Source organism: Meriones unguiculatus, chromosome 15, assembly GCF_030254825.1.
Source record: "Meriones unguiculatus strain TT.TT164.6M chromosome 15, Bangor_MerUng_6.1, whole genome shotgun sequence".
NCBI classification, from domain to species: domain Eukaryota; kingdom Metazoa; phylum Chordata; class Mammalia; order Rodentia; family Muridae; genus Meriones; species Meriones unguiculatus.
The window spans coordinates 19,510,983-19,532,283 of record NC_083362.1 but is presented as its reverse complement, the minus strand read 5'-3'; positions in this window follow the sequence as shown (position 1 = coordinate 19,532,283).

The window sequence follows — 21,301 nt, the reverse complement described above, 5'->3', positions numbered from 1 at the left end:
CCTGCATCAGTTCTAGAACTAGCAGTGGTGGTGTCCGAGGTCTGAGTAGGTTCAGGAGACCATTGCCCCCAGCGGTGAGATGTGCTCCATGCCAATTGACTAACTCCATGTTTTCCTCCACTTTTGAAAGTCATTTAAGGTTCTTAAATTATTTTTTTCCCTTTTTTTAAAAATTTTTCATCAATTACACTTTATTCATTCTGCATTCCCCCATAAGCCCCTCCCTCCTCCCCTCCCAGTCCCACCTTCCCTCCTCCCTCTGCTTGCATGCCACTCCCCAAGTCCACTGATAGGGGAGGTTCTCCTCTCCTTTCTGATCTTAGTCTGTCAGTTCACATCAAAAGTGGCTGCATTGTCCTCTACTATGGCCTGGTAAGGCTGCTCCCCCCAAGGGGGAGGTGATCAAAGAGCAGGCCAATCAGATTATGTCAGAGGCAGTCCCTCTTCACATTACTATGTAACCCAATTGGACTCTGAACTGCCCTGGGCTACATCTGTGCAGGGTTTCTGGGTTATCTCCATGAATAGTCCTTGGTTGGAGTATGAGTCTCTGGGAAGTTCCCTGTGTTCAAATTTTCTTGCTTTGTTGCTCTCCTTGTGGAGACCCTGTCCTCTCCAGCTCTTACTCTTTCCCAGTTCTTACCTAAAATTCCATTCACCTGCCCAACAGTTGCCCATCAGGCTCAGCATCTGCTTTGATAGTCTGAAGGGCAGAGGCTTTCAGAGGCCCTATCTGGCGCTTTCTCAGACAACTAGGAATAGCACTTCCTCAAGATCCAGCCATACCACTACTGGGCATATATCCAAAAGAGGCTCAAGTACACAAAAAGGACATTTGCTCAACCATGTTTGTAGCAGCTTTATTTGTAATAGCCAGAAGCTGGAAACAACCCAGATACCCCTCAACTGAAGAATGGATGCAGAAATTGTGGTACATCTACACAATGGAATATTACTCAGCAATGAAAAATAAGGAAATCATGAAATTTGCAGGTAAATGGTGGGATCTGGAAAGGATCATCCTGAGTGAGTTGTCCCAGAAGCAAAAAGACACACATGGTATATACTCACTCATATAGACATAAAACATAGGACAAACCCACTAAAACCTGTGCATCTAAAGAAACTAAGCAAGAGAGAGGACCCTAACTAAAATGTCCAATCCCCATCCGGAAAGGCAAAGAGGATGGACATCAGAAGAAGAAGAAAACAGGAAACAACCTAGGAACCTAGCTAGCACTTGAAGTCTTAGTTAGAGCAATGTGACACCTTAAGGGGATCAAAGGGACACATAGGAAAAGAAAAAACAAAAGTATCTTTATTTGCAGATGATGCTTCTACAGCTTATAAACATTTTCAGGAAAGTATTAACTCACCCAAATCACTAACCAAATGTCAAACATTCTGAGAAAGAAAGGAGAGAGACACATTTCCAACAGTGCCCAAATAATAATAATTTTTTAAAAATGTCTTTGAGTAACTCTAAACTAGTGAAAAACTTGTTAGATAAAGAAGATACCTAGAAAAAAAAAAAAGAAGATACCTAGATGAAGAAGATTTCCAGTACTCATTGATCAGTACAATTAATATGGTAAATCTCTCATCCAAGCAAAGCGATCTATAGATACATTGCAATCTTATCAAAATTACAACACAATTCCTCACAGAACTTGAAAGGGTAATTTTCAGTTTTATATGGAAGTACACAAACAAACAAAACAAAACAAAAAACGAAGATAGCTAAAAAAAAATCTCAAGTAATAAAAGAACTGCTCCAGAAATCACTATCTCTGATTTCAAGTTGTACTACCAAACTATCATAAGACAAAACATCATGGTTTTGTCACTAAAGAAGACACAATGATCAGAAATAAATCCACACACTTTGAAAAGCTGATATTTCATAAAGGAGCCAGACTACACCCTAGAAAAAAGAAAAGAAAAGAAAAGCAAAAGAAAACATCTTCAACAAATGGTGTTGGTCAAACAGGAGGGCTGCATGTAGGGGAATCAAGATAGATCCATACTTATAGCTCTGCACTAAACTCTAATCTAAATAGATCAAAGACCTCAATATAAATTAGACACAATGAACCTGGTAGAACAGCAAGTGAGGAATTGCCTTGAAATCATTGGCACAGAGAAAGACTTTCTGAACAAAAGATCATTACACAGGCATTAAGGTTAACAATTAACAAATGGAACATCATAAAATTGAGAGTTCTGCATTGAAAAGGACAATGTCATTCAGACAAAGTGGCAGACTACAGAATGGAGAAAAAATATTTTTTTTCAAACTACATATCTGATAAAGGGCTAATATCTGAAACATATTTTAAAAACTCAAGAAACTAGATATCAATAAACCAAATAACCCAACTAAAAACAGGAGGTACAAATCTAAACAGAGAATTCTCCATAGAGGAAATGCAAATTCCTGAGAAACACTTAGAGAGATGCTCAACATCGTTAGCCTGAAGGAAAATGTAAACTAAAATTACTTTGAGATTCCATCTTATACCTGTCAGAATGGCTAAGATCAACAAAAGAAGTTACAGTCCATGCTGATGACAATGTATAATAAAATTAATCTATACACATTGCTGGTGGGCATGCAAAATTGTTCAGCCACCATGGAAATCAGTGTGGCAGTTTCCCAGGAAGATGGAAAAGGATCTACTTCAAGATCCTGCTATACTGCTCTTGGGCATATGCCTGAAAAGTGTTACATCATATAACAAGGACACTTGCTCAACCAAGTTCATTGCTGCTCTAATCACAATAGCCAGAAACTGAAAACAACCTAGACAGCCCTCAAATAGATGAATGGATAAGGAGAATGAAATATATTTAAGTCTGAGTATTATTCAGCCATTAAAAGAATAGCATATCTACTTTGTAGGCAAATGGATTCAACTAGAAAAAAAAATCAACATTGAATTATTCCATACCCAGAAAGACAAATAGTTTATGTATTTGCTAGTACTTGGAGATTAGCTCCTAAAATAAATAAATCACCAAATAATGAGAGAGATGGAGTCCTAAATAGGTATATCTTGTAACCAAATAATTCCAGCTCTGCAATTGGGTTAAATCTAATTGAGTTGTTAGCCAATGGGCCTCATGAAGATTCCCCAAACAACCCAGGCTGTTGCCAAGACTGTAAGCAAGCACAATTGCTAAAGATAACATCTATAAATTTCATTGTTGACAGAGATATAAAGCTGGTGCTTACCAAGAGCCCTAATGCCTAAGTTATAGTTATATACAAGAAGATTCTCAGCACATTACCAAAAGAAAATCGCCAAGCCAGCCACAACTCTTTTGATCTACAATGATATAACCTGAAAGATAATGTAAGGCGATGGTGGCACAAAGCTTATGGGAGTTATCAACCAATAACTTTGGTTGGTTTGATTTGGCTTAAGACCCAATCCTTGAGATGGACCTCCTATCTGACACTATTTGAATAACCAAGAACCAAACACTACATAGCTCAGGGACATAGGGTGAAACAAATACCACTTGTCAAGAAACAATCAAACAAAAAACCAAAGCCAACCTATAGTGACTGCTAATGATATTCTTCTATGCTCATAGATCAATGCCTTGTCCAGCCTTCATGAGAGAAGCTTCCTCCTGCAGTAGGTGGGAACAAATATAACGACCTGCTGATAGACATTACACAGAGAGTGAGAGACCTTAGAACACTCGTCCCTAAATGGGGTGTCTCCATCAAATTCCTCCCCTCAGAGCTCAGGGAACCCAGGAGAAGGGGAGCAGAAAGATTGGAAATTCCAGAGGGGATGGAGAATACCACAAAAACAAGGTTCTCTAAATAAACACGAGCAAAGTTGGCATAGGTCTGGACCAAGTTCTCTGCTCTGTGTATATATGAAAACCTCCAGTTTAGTGTTTTCATGGTATTGCTGAGTGTGAGAATAAGTGGGTCTCTGATTCTTGTGCCTTCTCTTAGTCTCTTAGTTGCATTGATTTGTCCTGTACAAACTCAATGTGATAGTTTTTACTATTTTTTATTTTGTTGTAAGAAAGAAAGAAAGAAAGAAAGAAAGAAAGAAAGAAAGAAAGAAAGAAAGAAAGAAAGAAAGAGAAAGAAAGACCTAGAAGACCTAGCTACTTGGGTAAACGTTAATAATTGTATTGAAATTTATACCTGTTGGGAGAGGGATATCAGTTTTGTTTCATTTTGTTTTGTTTTGTTTTGTTTCGTTTTGTTTTCAGTTAGGTGACACTGTACCACTCCAGGACAAGCCTAATGTTCAGGAGTAGGTGACTAACATATAATAGACTCCACAATTATTGCTTTGTGTATGTGTGTGCTTTATTTGTTTACAATTTTATTGTTGTTTTTACTGCAGTGAGAATATTGTTTTGTTTCTTGTTTTGGTGTATGGTTTATCGTTGTATTGAGCATTTGTTTGTTTCTGTTGAAAAAAAAACCTTAAATTTGAGTGAGTAGAGAGGAGTAGAAGATCTAGAAGAGCTCATAGGAGGGGAAGAATATGATCAAATATACTTAAATTTTAAAATGCTTCAAATAATAAAAAATGGAATCAAAAGTCACATTACCAAAGCTGAATTAGAGAAAGGGAGGTAAAATAAGAGTTGTCATTGATGTATAAATATTGTCTGAAAAAGTAGTTGACAATCTTGGGGAGAATAGAGCAAAGCCACAGGGGGTAAAGCAAAAAGGTAGAAAGAGTCAGTGAAAGGATCGCGCTATGTGTAATCAAGTGGAGAGAACTGAATTTCTACCATGAGATACCTGCCTATTTTATTTACCTGAAAGGAATAAGGAGAGGAAAAACAGCAACAATAACAAAAACTCTAGCCATAAATTTTTAAAAAATGAGCACTTTTCATGTCAAAGGAGAAAACAGAGTTGGTAGGGCTTGTTCTCTTTTTTCAGTTATGTCTTACTGAATGATGATGTAAAGTTAGGACGCACAGCTGTTATCGAGAAGTCATGGGTAAATTAAGAAAAAACATGAAAACTCTTAACCAAAAAAAAAAAAAAAAAAAAAAAAACCAACTGGGTTATTAAACCAATTTCAGCAAGCTCTTCTTCTAAGGTCATAATTATTTAAATTGTAAAAGGTTTTCATTTATTGCAGAATATATCATGTTTTGCATTATCACTGCTGTTATTAATCCCAAATGTTATATATTTAAGATACTGGTATGTAGACATAGCAAATTACCAATAAATTATAAACTCTTATAAGATTGGATGTTTAAAAGATTATTTATAGGAGCCTTTATGACTCGATAAATTGCTTATTCTGTAGTATTAAGCTATAAAAAGTACAATACATACAACATATAATTTAATCTACAAATGTGGATAGAAACAGCTATTACTATATCAGAATTTTAATCATTATTATGGCTAAAGTAAAATTGGGCTTCATTTTTTTCTTTAAATTCTGAGGCTATAGAAATGAATGGTTGATACAAATAAAAGTAAACAAGATACACGTTAATGAAGAAATACCCTCATGAATTCATATAATGAATAACAGGATTTCCCATAGCATTAGATGAATGTAAAACAAGAGGTGACCTGCCCATTGAGTTACTTCTCTGAGGTCAGTGGTTTACTCCTAAGACTTAAGTTTTTTAGAGGCAAAGGTTGAGCAGAAATGACCAGTTCTCTAATCTCCCAAAGCAGTCCAAGCTTCTAATCTTCATCACTGACAGGCAGGTCAGATCATTTATGGTGTCACAGCTTGCAAACTGGAGACTCTTTGAATGGGATTCCAAGACAACAAGTGGCCAAAGGAAGCAAGCTCCTGCTCTGTGTTTTCAAAAGATAGGAACGATCTTTCTTTGTAGTAGCTAAGTACCAGGTCTTAGAAAAATTCCATAATGACAAAAAATATATATTTATTTTAAGGCCTCATACTTATTATAAACATTACCAAACACCAAATCCCTTCTTCTAAATTAACATTTTATAAATAGGAGAATAACAAAGAAGACATTCTGAACTTCCCAAGAACAAATTTTCACAAAATACTAACACTGCCTAAAACATTTTGATAGGGAATTTTATCCTATCCACTTAAACTGGACTGGAGATAGATCTTGAAATCTTGATTATAAGTCATCGTGTGTATACACATAAAATACACAACTTAAATAAGTTAAATTGTAAACTATAGGGCAGAGGTACATGCTAAATGAGAAAAATCTATAAATGAGAAGACTAAATAGTGTAAAATTACAATTTAGTTTTTATTTTTCAAGGCTGAATAAAATGAGCAGTTATTTATAGAACACATTTGAAGGCCTAACTCTGAGATAAGATGAATCCAACAACATAATATCTAGACACATTGATACCTTGTCTTCTTCAGAATTGTCAGCAACAAATGAAAAATATTTACTTTTAGCTCATGGATAGTTTGTTCCTTCAAGAAGACAGCTTTGTTCTCTATGACTGTTGAGTCTCATCAGTACTTAGGATCAATGCATGTTGGGAACTAAAGCTTTTCAAGGCATACAAAATAAATTCTCCATCTGTACTGGTTGCTTTCTTCTGTATTCAGTTCTGCTTAACTAAGCCTTTTATTTATTTTATTAAACTTTATAATTCTAACTATGGAGTCTTCATATTGAAGATTATGTGACTGCTCATTCTATTTTTTTAGTATGACTTTTTGAATTTTTTATATTAATTACAGTTTATTCACCTTGTATCCCAGCTGTAGCCCTCTGCCTTCTCCCCTCCCAATCCTATTCTCCCTCCCTGATCTCCTCCTATTCTTAATCTTAACTTTCTCAGTTTTTAAATTATTTTTTAATTTCAATACACCCAACAAAATGTTGAATTATAATAGTTTACAACATAAAAACTTAAATTAAATAAAGGGCTTTCTCACAAACCTCAGTTCTATGTCCTCACTAGGACTAACATAATGAATTCTTTTTAAAAAAAAATTATTTATTTAATATGTATGTGTTCTCTATCTGCACGTATAATGGCATACCAGAAGAGGGTGTCAAGTCATATTAAACCACCTATAATTTGACTTGCTGGGAATTGAACTCAGGACCTCTGGAAGAGTAGCCAGTGCTCTTAAGTGTTGAGCCATTTTTCCAGCCCCCATCATGCATTCTTTTTCTTAATTTATTTTTCATTGAGTACAGTTTATTCACTTTGTATCCCAGCTATAGCCCTTGCCCTCAGCCCCTCCCAATCCCACTCTCCCTCCCTCATTTCCTTCCTTGCCCCTTCCCAAGTCCACTGCTAGGGGAGGTCCTTATCCCCTTCCCTCTAACCCTAGCTTATCAGCTCTCAACAGGACTGGCTGCATTGTCTTCCTCTGTGGCCTCGTAAGGCTGCTCCCCCTCAGGAAGAGGTGACCAAGAACCAGCCACTGAGTTCACGTCAGAGACAGTCCCTGTTCCCATTACTACGAAACCCACTTGGAGACTGAGCTGTCATGAGCTACACTGTGCAGGGGTTCTAGGTTATCTCCATGCATGGTCCTTGGTTGGAGAATCAGTCTCAGAAAAGACTCCTGGACCTAGATTTCTTGGATCTGTTGCTCTCCTTGTGGAGCTCTTGTCCCTTCCAGGTCTTTCTAGCTCCTCCTTCTTTTATAAGTTTCCCTGCACTCTGCCCAAACATTGGCTATGAGTCTCAGCCTCTGCTTTGATACCTTGCTGGGTAGAGTCTTTCAGAGACCCTCTGTGGTAGGCTCCTGTCCTGTTCCCTGATTTCTCCCTCTTCCTATGTGTGTCCCATTTGCCTTTCTGAGTGAGGATCTTACCAAGGGTCCTCCTTCTTGCTTAGCTTCCTCAGGTGTACAGATTTTAGTATGTTTATTCTATATTATATTTCTAATGTCCACTTATAATTGAGTATATACCATGTGTGTCTTTCTGCTTCTGATATACCTTGCTCAGGATGATCTTTTCAGACCTTGAAAGAACCATTCTCAATTTCATATGGAAAAACAAAAAACCCAGAATTGCTAAAACTATCCTGTTCAACAACAGATCTTCTGGAGTAGCTCCATCCCTGATCTCAAGCTGTACCACAGAGCAATTGTAATAAAACCTGCATGGTACTGGCATAGAAACACAATGGTGGATCTATAGAATCGAATAGAAGACCCAGAAATAAACCCACATACTTACAGATACTTGATTTTTGATAAAGAAGCCAAAACCATAAAATGGAAAAAAAGGACAGTATCATCAACAAATGGTGCTGTTCTAACTGGATGTCTACATGTAGAAAAATGCAAATAGACCCATATTTATACCCTGCACAAAACTAAAGTCCAAGCGGATCAAAGACCTCAACATAAAACCAGACACACTAAAGTGGTTAGAAAAAAAAAAAAAAAACTGGGGAAGAACCTTGAACACATTGGCATAGTAGACAACTTCCTGAACAGAACACCAACAGCACAGGCTCTAAGATCAACAATTGATTAATAGGACCTCATGAAACTGAAAAGCTTCTTTAAAGCAAAGGACACTGTCATCAGAACAAAACGACAGCCTACAAACTGGGAAAGGATCTCCACCAACCCTGTATCTGAAACAGTGCTAATAACCAGAACATATAAAGAACTCAAGAAGTTAAAAAGCAACAGAGGGGCAGGGAGGGGATGAGGGAGGAAGAGTGGGATTGGGAGGGAATGAGAGAGGGGACTCCAGCTGGGATACAAAGTAAATAAACTGTAATTGATATAAAAAATAAAAATTTAATAAAAATAATAGTAACCATTAAAAAAAGCAACAAATCAAGTAATCCAATTAAAGAATCGGGCACAGAGTTAAACAGAGAATTCTCTGTAGAGGAATATCGAATGGCAGAGAAACACTTAAAGAAATGCTCAATGTCCTTAGTCATCATGCAGTCTTTACACCAAGGTTTTGCTTTATTTACTTTGATCATTCTATAATTTATTTGTGAACTTTCAATATAGGAAAGTAATATTTACTCTGAAGAAAATATATCTTTGAACAGAAAAGCAAAGAAGATATATCTCTATCTTTCTTGGAATTCTAGAAGTAATCCAATTCATGTACACTCATCTTCATGTACAAGTCACCTTCCCGGGAACATACAGGTACATTTGCTGACATCAATGTGGTGGCACATTCCCAGAAACAGGTCATGATAAGCTTTCAAGGAGACAGTGTTCTTTCATACCATTTGGTTAATTACAGTTTGTATTTGGTGATCTATACAAGATGCGCTCTTTAATCAGTGCTCAGTAAACAATGAAAACAAGTACTTGTGCTACTGAAGCTTATCTCATAGTTTTGGATACCACGCAAGCTAGTACTTATAAAAACATTTTTAATGTTAAAAGTTTTATGAAGCAAAAATTCTGTATTCTATGACATATGATAATTTTAAAATATTTACATATCCAAAATGGTCTTTCAAGGAGCATGCCGGCACTTTCTCTACTTTTTTAATTGACAGAAGCAGAGTAGGGCAGTTACAACAGTGAAAGAACAATCTACAATACCTAAACAAACAAAGTTATATTCTTACCCATGACTAACAGTCATCCAGATTTTGGTTCATAAGCATACTGTATTTGTTACTCATATCTTCAATCCACTATCAAACAACTCAAAGCTTCCTGCAAGGAACCCCAGTTGCAAATCAGCTTCTAACCAAAAGGTCTCTAAAACTAACCTCAGCAAGTTTTATAGAGTGCTAATGGCAAATGAAACTCCTAAAATGTAAAGAAATAGATCTCTTCTTACATATACTTTGGCTCCCTATAAGCTTTGTACTTCCAGGGAATGTTAAAAGTAGGGTGAGTTTAGACAATACGTGTATACGTGTGAGTGTCTCTCTGTGTGTGTGTGTGTGTGTGTGTCAGTGTCTGATGAGTGTGTATATAAACAAAATCTTGCTAGTACAGACTTTTGTGAATGCCAGAGGTCAATACGGACTCTTTTACTTTCTCTCTTCACATCGTTTTTGAAACAGTCTCTCCTGGAACCTGGATCTCCCTGATTGATCCAGAAATGTTGTTCAAAAAGACTGAGAGCCCCACACGGTTCTGCCCTCCTTGCTGCCCAGTACTGAGGTGATGTGTCCCAATGCACCCTGATTCACAGTCATGTCAAAGAACCTCACACGGGTATTCATGCTTGGGCAACAAGGATTTTAGATACTCAGCCATCTTTACAGTCCCAAGGGTTGGTACTTTTAAAATGTACAAAATGGTAGAATTAAAAAAAAAAAATAATAATAGTGAGCCTTTCAAGATCTTAGTTCTTTGGGGAATGATAAAATCAACTGGGAAGCTTATAAATGAAAATATAAACTGGATTTTCATACTTAGGAAAGGGATGAAGTGTCAGAACATAGCACTGACATATTTAAAGTCAAACGAGCCATTCTAACTTGATTCTCATATAAAAGAAGGGCAAACTTGCTATCTAGTATGACATTATTAGGGTCTGAATCCTATATTTGAATGTGTGAAATTATAAGCTATGACCCCTAAAATTCCAAACCTCTGATTAATATCACATTGGGGGTCAGACTGCCAATGCAAGGTTCTTGAAATTTGTGTAAATACTAAATTTTAAGTCTTTCTATAGAAGTTGACATAATATACAAAATGATTTAAAATAATCAGTAGATCAAGAAGAGTGGAAATTTATTATTAGATGAATTTTACAGTTTACTCAGGTTTCATATTTAGACATATAATAAAAATAGCACTTAGATTTTTTTATTGCTGTGCCATAAAAATAATTTTTAAAAAACCACTAATTATAACTGCCTACTTATTACCATTTCAAATCTTTCTCCAAGAGTCAACATTGTTACCAAACATAGCTTGATCTTATTGGTTACCCTTCTCTGACAATTGGCAATGTCAAATCCAGGGTCAGCATTCAATAATACAACAAAGTCAACAATAGCTAGTGCCCTTTCATTAAAGCGTGATTCCTTGATATTCATTTTCTTCATTTTATAAGCACCATAAACTAAAACTTTTGAAAAAAAAAATCCCATAATGGTCTCCATGGTCATCTTGCCTCTAATTGTTCTTGTTCTGTGAAAAAGACAGTAAAAACCAAATGCTATTTTTAAACAAAAACAATACTCAGATTATCATTTGTGAAGAAATATATATGTGTATGTTTGTGTGTACATTTAATGCCATTTAAAAAAACATTTCACTTTTATTTTAAAGCGTTATAAAAGTCTTTCTTTAGGATGATAAGAATTGCAATTAAAATGTGTTGTCTGTGTCTGATGCTGTGTATTAATAAAATCATTATTTTCCAGAAAATTTAACTTTTCAAAGCATAAGATTGAATTCTTATTGAATCACAGCTTATTAGTTCAACAATTACACAGATAGGTATTTAAAATTTGTTTTCAGAATAAACTTTCTGTTTTTATTTGTAATTATATTCTATTTAAACTTGAGAGAATTTGTATAATGTATATCAAATATATTCATTCATGACTCCTTCTGTCCAACTTTCACTAAGCATCTACCATCTCCTAGAATTTCGTCTTTTCCCTTGGTTGTTTTTGTTATTAATAACATTTGGATTCAATTCATGCTTTTCACACAACCAGGAGTGTGTGGCCATGTACTGGGGACATGCCTGGGTATTATCAGTCTTCCAACATCCTCATCCTCAAGAAGATTGACCCTACCTCAAGAGCAATCAACTGCTAGCAAGTCTTCCAATAAGGGCGGGGCTTTGGGGACTTCCCCAGTCCCTGCTGGAATTCTTATTCCATATAGCCACAGCTGCCACAAGTGGGTGTGGGGAACAACCATGTCATGGCCAGATGTCGGCATTGTACAGCTCTCTTCTCCATTTACTGGCTCATGTGAACATCATCTTTATTTCCTTGGATGAGGAGGTGAAATGAGAGCCATTTCCAAGCATTTCCACCTCTTCCTCAATTCTCACTGACTTGTTTAACTCTGCTCTTCTGTTCTAAAGGCCTCTCCAAGCTGACTGGTTCAAACTGGTTTCTCTTACTTCTGACTGAATTACTCCACCTGGCCTCAAACTAATTCTGGCAATCTGTTCTAATCTTCTAATCTTCTGGATCCTTCTTATTATGTGGCTTTTTTCTGTCTTCACCTATGCCCAGCTTGTTCTCTCTGCAACTTGTCTCTGTAAAACTGTCCAGGTAATCAACTCCAGGTAAAAAAATACATAAATAAATAAATAAATAAACAAACAGAAGAAAACAAAACGCATAATCTCTCTCTCCTCCTTTGCTCTTAATTAGCCTCTCGTTCCTGCCTGCCTTGTTCTCATGAGAGTTGGGCATATTGTCTCTCCGACTCACTCTGGCAAATCTTTCTTTGATTCATCACCGTCTGACCTTCAATTAGATGTCACTTTCAAACAGGGCTGCTTCCTTCTATAAACTAGCCTTAATTGTTTGGGGTTAAAGGTGTATGCTAAGTGCCTGTCTGTATTTCAGCCAGCTCACACTATAATTCAAATCGTATCTGTATTTCCATCATGGATCACATAGACCTAGAACATTCTTGGATGCAATACCTTTCCATAGTAGCCATATTGCAGGCTTAAAAATTCTCAATATATTCTTTCTACCCTCCCTTCAAGGTTCTTAAGCTTTGCATGCATGGAGGTTAATACAGAAGATTCAGTCATACCTGAGCACTGAAAATTATTTTTCATCAAAACTTTGACCATTTGCAACTTTCTGCAGTGAACGCTATCCACTGCAAAAGTTAGTGATTATTCCCAAGTTGATAACACAAATCTTCAAATGCTGATTAATTTTTAAAAAATGAAATGTGCTTTTACATTAGAAATTTCCTAATTAATGCTAGTGTGTAGATTAGAAGCTAAACAGCTACAGTAATTTTTTTGTATTAGTTAGCCTAGAGTAGGATGTTATAGCATATATATATATATATATATATATATATATATATTACATACATATATCAACTATATTTGAAGGGCTTAACATGGCATCAGTCCTTATTTTTACCATGAACTTAAATGAGTCTAAGCTTAGGACAGACTGACCTTTTATTTACTGATGCTCTGTTAGTAAAATTGTGAAGCAAAGTAAAAAGATTTGACAATGACATTTGTTTAGCTCTTCTGTACAAGTTGTTACCACCAAGAAACTGTAAGTTAAATGAGTATTAGAAGGAGTTTCAAGTTAAAAAGAGTTTATATAGCATTATGATTACTTACTAAAATAACGTAAAATACTATTGGAATGTGAGGTTACTGAAGTTTTATTTTTATAGCCAATATAGTATAAAAAATTATAAATGGGACAAAGACTTCATCCAGTACAAAAATACAACTCAAAGAAAGGATAACAATATGGAAATACAGAATATTTATTTTATTTTATTTTTATTAATTATACTTTATTCACTTTGTATCCCCCCATAAGCCCTTCCCTCCTCCCCTCCGGATCCCACCCTCCCACTCCCTTCATCACGCATGCCCCTCCCCAAGTCCACAGATAGGGGAGGTCCTCCTCTCCTTCCTTTGTTGTAGTCTATCAGATCACATCAGGAGTGGCTGCATTGTCATCTTCTGTGGCCTGGTAAGGCTGCTCCCACCTCAGGGGGAGGTGATCAAAGTGTAGGCCAATCAGTTCATGTCAGAGGCAGTCCCTCTTCCCATTACTATGTAACCCACTTGGACACTAAACTGCTATCAGCTACATCTGTGCAGGGGTTCTAGGTTATCTCCATGTATGGTTCTTGGTTGGAGTATGAGTCTCTGGGAAGACCCCTGTGTTCAAATTTCTGGTTCTGTTGCTCTCTTTGTGGAGTTCCTGTCCTCTCCAGATCTTACTATTTCCCACTTTTTTTTAATTTTATGTTTTTTCTTATCAGTTACATTTTATTAACTCTGTATCCCAGCCTTGTCCCACTCCCTCATCCCCTCCCAGTCCCTCCCTCCCTCCCTCATCTCCACCATGCCCCTTTCCAAGTCCAGTGATGGGGGGGACCTCCTCTCCATTCCTCTGATCCTGTTTTATCAGGTATCTTCAGGACTGGCTGCAAAGCCCTCCTCTGTGGCCTAACAGAACTGCTCCTCCCTTGGGGGGTGGGGAAGCCAAAGAGCCAGTCATTGAGTTTCTGTTAGAAATAGTCCTTGTTCCCCTCACTTTGGGAAACCAATTGGTTACTGAGCTACCACAGGCTACATCTGAGTGGAGGTTCTAGGTTATATCCATACATGGTCCTTGGTTGAATGTCAGTCTCAGAAAATACCCTGTGCCCACATATATTTGGTCCTTGTGGAGCTCCCATCCTTTCCCCATCAGACTAACTCCCCTTCTTTCTTATGATTCCCTGTACTCTGCCAAAGGTTTGGTTATGAATCTTTGTATCTGCTTTGAAAACACTGCTAGTTAGAGTCTTTCAGATGCGCTCAGTAGACTCCTGTCATACGTTCAATGCACATCCCATCTGTCTTTCTAAACAAGGATTGATCATCTTACCCCATGTCCGCTCAATTGATTATCTTTTTTAGGTATATAGATTTCATTATGTTTATCATATCTTATAGGTCTATATAAGTGAGTATGTACCGTGTTTGTCTTTCTCCTTCTGGGATATTTCACTCAGAATGATCTTTTCTAGATCCCACCATTTGCCTGCAAATTTCATGATTTCCTCCTTTTTGATTGCTGAGTAGTATTCCACTGTGTAAAAATACAATTTCTGTACCCATTCCTCCATTGATGGACCTCTGGGTTGTTTCCAGGTTCTGGCTACTACAAATAAAGCTGCTATAAACATGGTTGAGCAAGTATCCCTTTTGTGTACTTGAGCAAATTTTGGGTCTATACCTAGCAGTGGTATAGCTGGGTCTTGAGGAAGCACTTTTCCTAATTGTCTTAGAAAGCACCAGATAGCTTTCCAGAGTGGTTGTACCAGTTTACATTCCCACCAGCAGTGGAGGAGGGTTCCCCTTTCTCCACAACCTCTCCAGCATGTGTTGTCACTTGAGTTTTTCTTCTTGGCCAATCTGAAGGGTGTAAGGTGATATCTCAGGGTCGTTTTGATTTGCATTTCCCTGATGGCTAATGAAGATGAGCATTTCTTTAAGTGTTTCTGTGCCATTCGATATTCCTCTGTCGAGAATTCTCTGTTTAGCTCTGTTCCCCATTTTTTAAGTGGATTACTTGGTTTGCTGCTTTTCAGCTTCTTTAGTTCTTTATATATACTGGATATGAGTCCTCTGTCAGATAAAGGGTTGGTGAAGATTCTTTCCCAATCTGTAGGAATTTGATTTGTTTTGATGATGGTGTCCTTGGCTTTACAGAAGCTTTTCAGTTTCATGAGGTCCCATTTATTGATTGTTGCTCTTAGAGCCTGTGCTGTTGATGTTCTGTTCAGGAAGTTGGCTCCTGTGCCAATGAGTTCTAGGCTGTTCCCCACTTTTTCTTCTAACAGATTTAGAGTATCTGGTTTTATGCTGAGGTCTTTGATCCACTTGGACTTTAGTTTTGTACAAGGTGATAAATATAGATCTATTTTCATTTTTCTGCATGTGGACATCAATTTGGACCAGCACCATTTGTTGAAGATGCTGTCTTTTTTCCATTGAATGGTTTTGGCTTCTTTCAAAAATCAAGTATTCATAGGTGTATGGGTTTATTTCTGGGTCTTCTATGTGGTTCCATTGATCCTCCTTTCTGTTTTTATGCCAATACCATGCAGTTTTTATTACTATTGCTCTGTAGTACAACTTGAGATCGGGGATGGAGATACCTCCAGATGATCTGTTGTTGTACAAGATTGTTTTGGAGATTCTGGGTTTTTTGTTTCTCCATATGAAGCTGAGAATCTTTTTTTCAATGTCTGTAAAGAATTGAGTTGGTATTTTGATGAGAATTGCATTGAATCTGTAGATTGCTTTTGGCAGTATGGCCATTTTCACAATGTTAATCCTACCAATACATGAGCACTGGAGATCTTTCCATCTTCTGGGATCTTCTTCAATTTCTTTCTTCAGATACTTGAAGTTCTTCTCAAACAGGTCTTTCACTTGCTTGGTTAGTGTCACCCCAAGGTACTTTATATTATTAGTGGCTATTGTGAAGGGTGTTGTTTCCCTAATTTCTTCCTCAGCCCTTTTGTCTTTGGTATACAGGAAGACTTCTGAGCTTCTGATTTTTTTGAGTTGATTTTGTATCCTGCCACTTTGCTGAAGGTGTTCATCAGCTGGCGGAGTTCTCTGGTTGAATTTTTGGGGTTGCTCATATATACTATCATATCATTTGCGAATAGTGACACTTTGACCTCTCCCTTTCCGATTTGTATCCCCTTGATCTCCTTTAGTTGTCTTATTGCTCTGGCTAGGACTTCAAGTACTATGTTGAAGAAGTATGGAGAGAGTGGGCAGCCTTGTCTTGTCCCTGATTTCAGTGGAATTGATTTAAGTTTCTCTCCATTGAGTTTCATGTTGGCTATAGGCTTGTTGTATATTGCGTTTACTATATTTAGATATGTGCCTTGTATCCCTGATCTCTCCAAGACTTTAAACATGAATGGGTGTTGGACTCTGTCAAATGCTTTTTCGGCATCTATGGAGATGATCATGTGGTTTTTCTCCTTCAGTTTGTTTATGTGGTGGGTTACATTGATGGATTTCCGTATGTTGAACCACCCTTGCATGCCTGGGATGAAGCCTACTTGGTCGTGATGGATGATATCTTTTATGTGTTCTTGGATTCGGTTTGCATGTATTTTATTGAGTATTTTGTGTCAATGTTCATAAGATAGGTCTGAAGTTCTCTTTTTTTGTTGGGTCTTTGTGTGGTTTAGGTATCAGGGTGACTGTCGCTTCATAAAATGAGTTTGGTAATGTACCTTCTGTTTCTATTTTGTGGAATAGTTTGAGGAAAATTGGTGTTAGCATTTCTTTGAAGGTCTGGTAGAATTCCACGCTGAAACCATCAGGCCCAGGGCTTTTTTTGGAAGGGAGACTATGAATGACTGCTTCAATTTTCTTGGGGGGTATAGGACTATTCAGTCTTTCTACCTGATCTTGACTTAATGTTGAAAGATGGAATCTATCAAGAAAATTGTCCATTTCATTTAGGTTTTCAAATTTTGTGGCATATAGGCTTTTGTAGATATTTTGGTTCTGTTGCTCTCCTTGTGGGGCTTCTGTCCTCTCCAGATCTTACTATTTCCCACTTCTTACATAAGATTCCATGCACACTGCCCAATAGTTGGCCATAAGTCTCAGCATCTGCTTTGATAGTCTGCAGGGCAGAGCCTTTCAGAGGCCCTCCGTGGTGTGTTTCTAGCTTGTTTCCTGTTTTCTCCTTCTTCTGATGCTCTTCAACCACTCTGAAAATCAATCAGGCGCTTTCCTAGACAACTAGGAATAGCACTTCCTCAAGATCCAGCCATACCACTCCTAGGCATATATCCAAAGGAGGCTCAAGCACACAATAAGGACATTTGCTCAACCATGTTTGTAGCAGCTTTATTTGTAATAGCCAGAAGCTGGAAACAGCCTAGATGCCCCTCAACTGAAGAATGGATACAGAAATTGTGGTACCTCTACACAATGGAATATTACTCAGCAATGAAAAATAAGAAAATCATGAAATTTGCAGGTAAATGGTTGGACCTGGAAAGGATCATCCTGAGTGAGCTGTCCCAGAAGCAGAAAGACACACAGGGTGTATACTCACTCATATAGACATGTAATATAGGATAAACCTACTAAAACCTGTACATCTAAAGAAACTAATCAAGAGAGAGGACCCTGACTAAAATGCTCAATCCCAACCCGGAAAGGCAGAATATTTTTTAAATTTATTTATTTTTAAAATTAATTACAGTTTATTCATTTTGTATCACAGCTGTAGCCCCCTCCCTCTTCTGCTCCCAACCCTACCCTCTATCACTCTACTCCTCCCATACCCCTCCCTCAGTCCACTGATAGGTCCTCCTCTCCTTCCATCTGACCTTAGCCTATCGGGTCTCATCAGGACTGGCTGCATAGTCCTCCTCTGTGGCCTGGTAAGCAACAGAATGGAAAAATCTGTGCACAAGGGTCTTCTCTGAGACCATGCATGGAGATAACCTAGAACCCCTGCACAGATGTAGAACAGGCGCTGTCTCTGACATGAACTCAGGCTCTTTGATAATCTGCCCAGAATAAATATTGTAAAAACTTTAAGCTTTACTAAAAACTTGAAAAAAAAACTTGACTTAATAGTGGGAAACATTGGTTGTGGGAGATGACTTCATATTGAAAATATGCTAATTTAAGTGAAGTCCATGAAAGGAGAATGAATCCTGAAAAATACAATAGGGGAACATTTTTTACATTTATTTCTGAAAGTAGAAATTATTGTTCTGACATAATAATATATGGATTACAATAAACATTCAGTAAGGTATACTTTAATATTTAAAACACAGCTTTTAAGATGTATTTGTGATATTCTCATACAAGAAATGATTAATGAATCAATGATTCAAGGTTTTGGTGACTATCCTTGAGTTTAAAAGACTGTATAGAGAGAACAGAATTAGATCCCTTGAACAAAGACTTGGTATAAAATGACCATTAACAAAGCTGTAATAATTCAAGTAATAAACTGCTCAAAACAAATTCATGAAATAAATTCTGTGATTATATACATATATAAATGATTTGCAAAAGTGTAAATGAATGCAAAGGGAAGATCTTTCATTTTACGTGGTTAATGTAGCTGAGGTGCTATCAAACAGCTGGAAAGGAAACTACGCCCTTCCACTGTTAAGTGCACACTCTGTGTTTGCAACTCTCTAAGGAAAAGAGACTGGAAAAGGGAAGGAATCAGAACCCACAAAGGAGAGACTGGTAAACACTGCTAAACAGGGCAATCAGTCTTAAAGCAATCATGCGGAATCACGAGGGTAGCACAGGCTCTTGACATGTTGTGATGAGTGAGCCACTTTTTCTCTGTGGTGCCCCAGTGAATAGCCCATAAACCAACGCTAATCATGAGGAGACTATCAGAAAAACTTCAGTGAAGGATCAGTGTACAAAATGCCTGGCATTTATTATTACTGAGGAAAGAATACAAAACTGATAAGCTGTACTAAAACAGGTGATCACTTGGGAAATGTAAAATGAGGAAAACCGGAGGATAACTATGCATTTATCTCAAAAAATACAAATAAATTCACAGAATGAATCAAAATTTTTTATTTATTTATTTGTTTTATTTTTCTTTATTAATTATACTTTCCTCACTTTGTATTCCCCCCCGTGGTTCCCTCCCCCCTCCCCTCCCAATCCCTTCCTTCCTCCACCCTCTGCATGCATGCCCCTCCCCAAGTCCACTGATAGGGGAGGACTTCTTTTCCTTTTTTCTGATCGTAGTCAATTAAGTCTCACCAGGAGTGGCTGCCTTGTCCTCTTCTGTGGCCTGGTAATGCTGCTTCCCCCTTAGCGGGAGGTAATTAAAGAGCAGGCCAATCAGTTCATGTCAGAGACAGTCCCTGTTCCTATCACAATGGAACTCACTTGAATACTGAACTGCCATGGGCTACATCTGTGCAGGGGTCTGAGATTATCTCCATGCATAGTCCTTGGTTGGAATAGCAGTCTCAGGAAAGACCCTTGTGCTCAGATTTTTTGGTTCTGTTGCTCTCCTTATGGAGTTCCTGTCCTCTCCAGATCTTACTGTTTCCCACTTCTTTCCTAAGATTCCCTGCACTCTGCCAGAAGGTTGCCCATAAGTCTCAGTATGTACATTGATGGTCTGCAGGGCAGAGCTTTTCAGAGGTCCTCTGTGTTATGCTCCTGACTTGTTCTCTCTTTTCTCCTTCTTCTGATGTCCAGCCTCTTTGCCTTTCTGGGTAGGAATTGAGCATTTTTAGCAAGAGTCCTCCCTCTTGATTAGTTTCTTTAGGTGTACAGATTTTAGTAGGTTTATCCTCTATTACATGTCTATACGAGTGAGTATATACCGTGTACATCTGTCTGCTGCTGGGACAGCTCACTCAGGATGATCTTTTCCAGTTCCCACCATTTACCTGCAAATTTCATGATTTCCTTGTTTTTTATTGCTGAGTAATATTCCACTGTGTAGATATACCACAATTTGTGCATCCATTCCTCCACTGAGGGGTATTTGGGCTGTTTCCAGCTTCTGGCTATTACAAATAAGGTTGCTACAAACATGGTTGAGCAAATGTCCTTATTGGTGTACTTGAGAATCTTTTGGATATATGCCTAAGAGTGGTATAGCTGGGTCTTGAGGAAGTGCTATTCCTAGTTGTCTGAAAAGAGCCAGATTGCTTTCCAGAGTGGTTGTACAAGTTTACATTACCTCCAGCAGTGGAGGAGGGTTCCCCTTTCTCCACAACCTCTCCAGCATGTGTTGTCTCTTGAGTTTTTTATCTTAGCCATTCTGATGGGTATAAGGTGAAATCTTAGAGTTGTTTTGATTTGCATTTCCCTGATGACTAATGAGGTTGAGCATTTCTTTAAGTGTTTCTCTGCCATTCGATAGGAACATTTTATATACCTTTGGGAAATGTAGTTGATATATTACATTAATTCTAAATGCTATAACACCAATTAAATGTATTATAAGAGAAACCCTAATTATGGAAAACAAAATAATGAAAGGTTTAACAAGCAAAGCCTAGATCCATATATTGAAAAGAAATTCTTAAATCTTAATAAAAACTTAAACATGACTTGGGAAAATGAAGCTGGTGTGCACTGTAAGATGATTTGTCGCTTCCCATTTGCCCTCATGGCATTCTTCATGCCTGCCAACTGGATGTTTTCAGCTACTTGTCATGAGCCCCTTCAACTTAACTAGCTAACTTTCACTAAGTTTGGCCTATGAAGTATTGAGTTTATCCTAGAGGTACACAGAAAGAGGGGGAAAAAAACAATTCTATACCTGTCCTGGAAAAGTAAGTTATCACTCTGGCAGGGAGAAGTAAGCGATATTTGATATGAGGTTCCTGAAACAGCCACAAGCCTCACACATCCCTTTTTGCTCCAACCCTGGTAGTTCTGGAGTGTATACTGAGCTCCTGAAACTGTGTGTGCAGGGGTACAGCAGCAGAGCTAGGCCTGTGGCTCCAACTCACAGCTTTCTGGTCTGTTTCTGCAACACTAACCCCACTACCTTATTTGATGCAAAGTTTAATAAACTGTGTTTATGAAACATTCTATTTCTGATATGGTCATTTTAACTTCTATTGTATTTCAGCTTTTTATTAATTTTTTCTATTTTATTTTGTGTGTAGGAGTGCCTTGC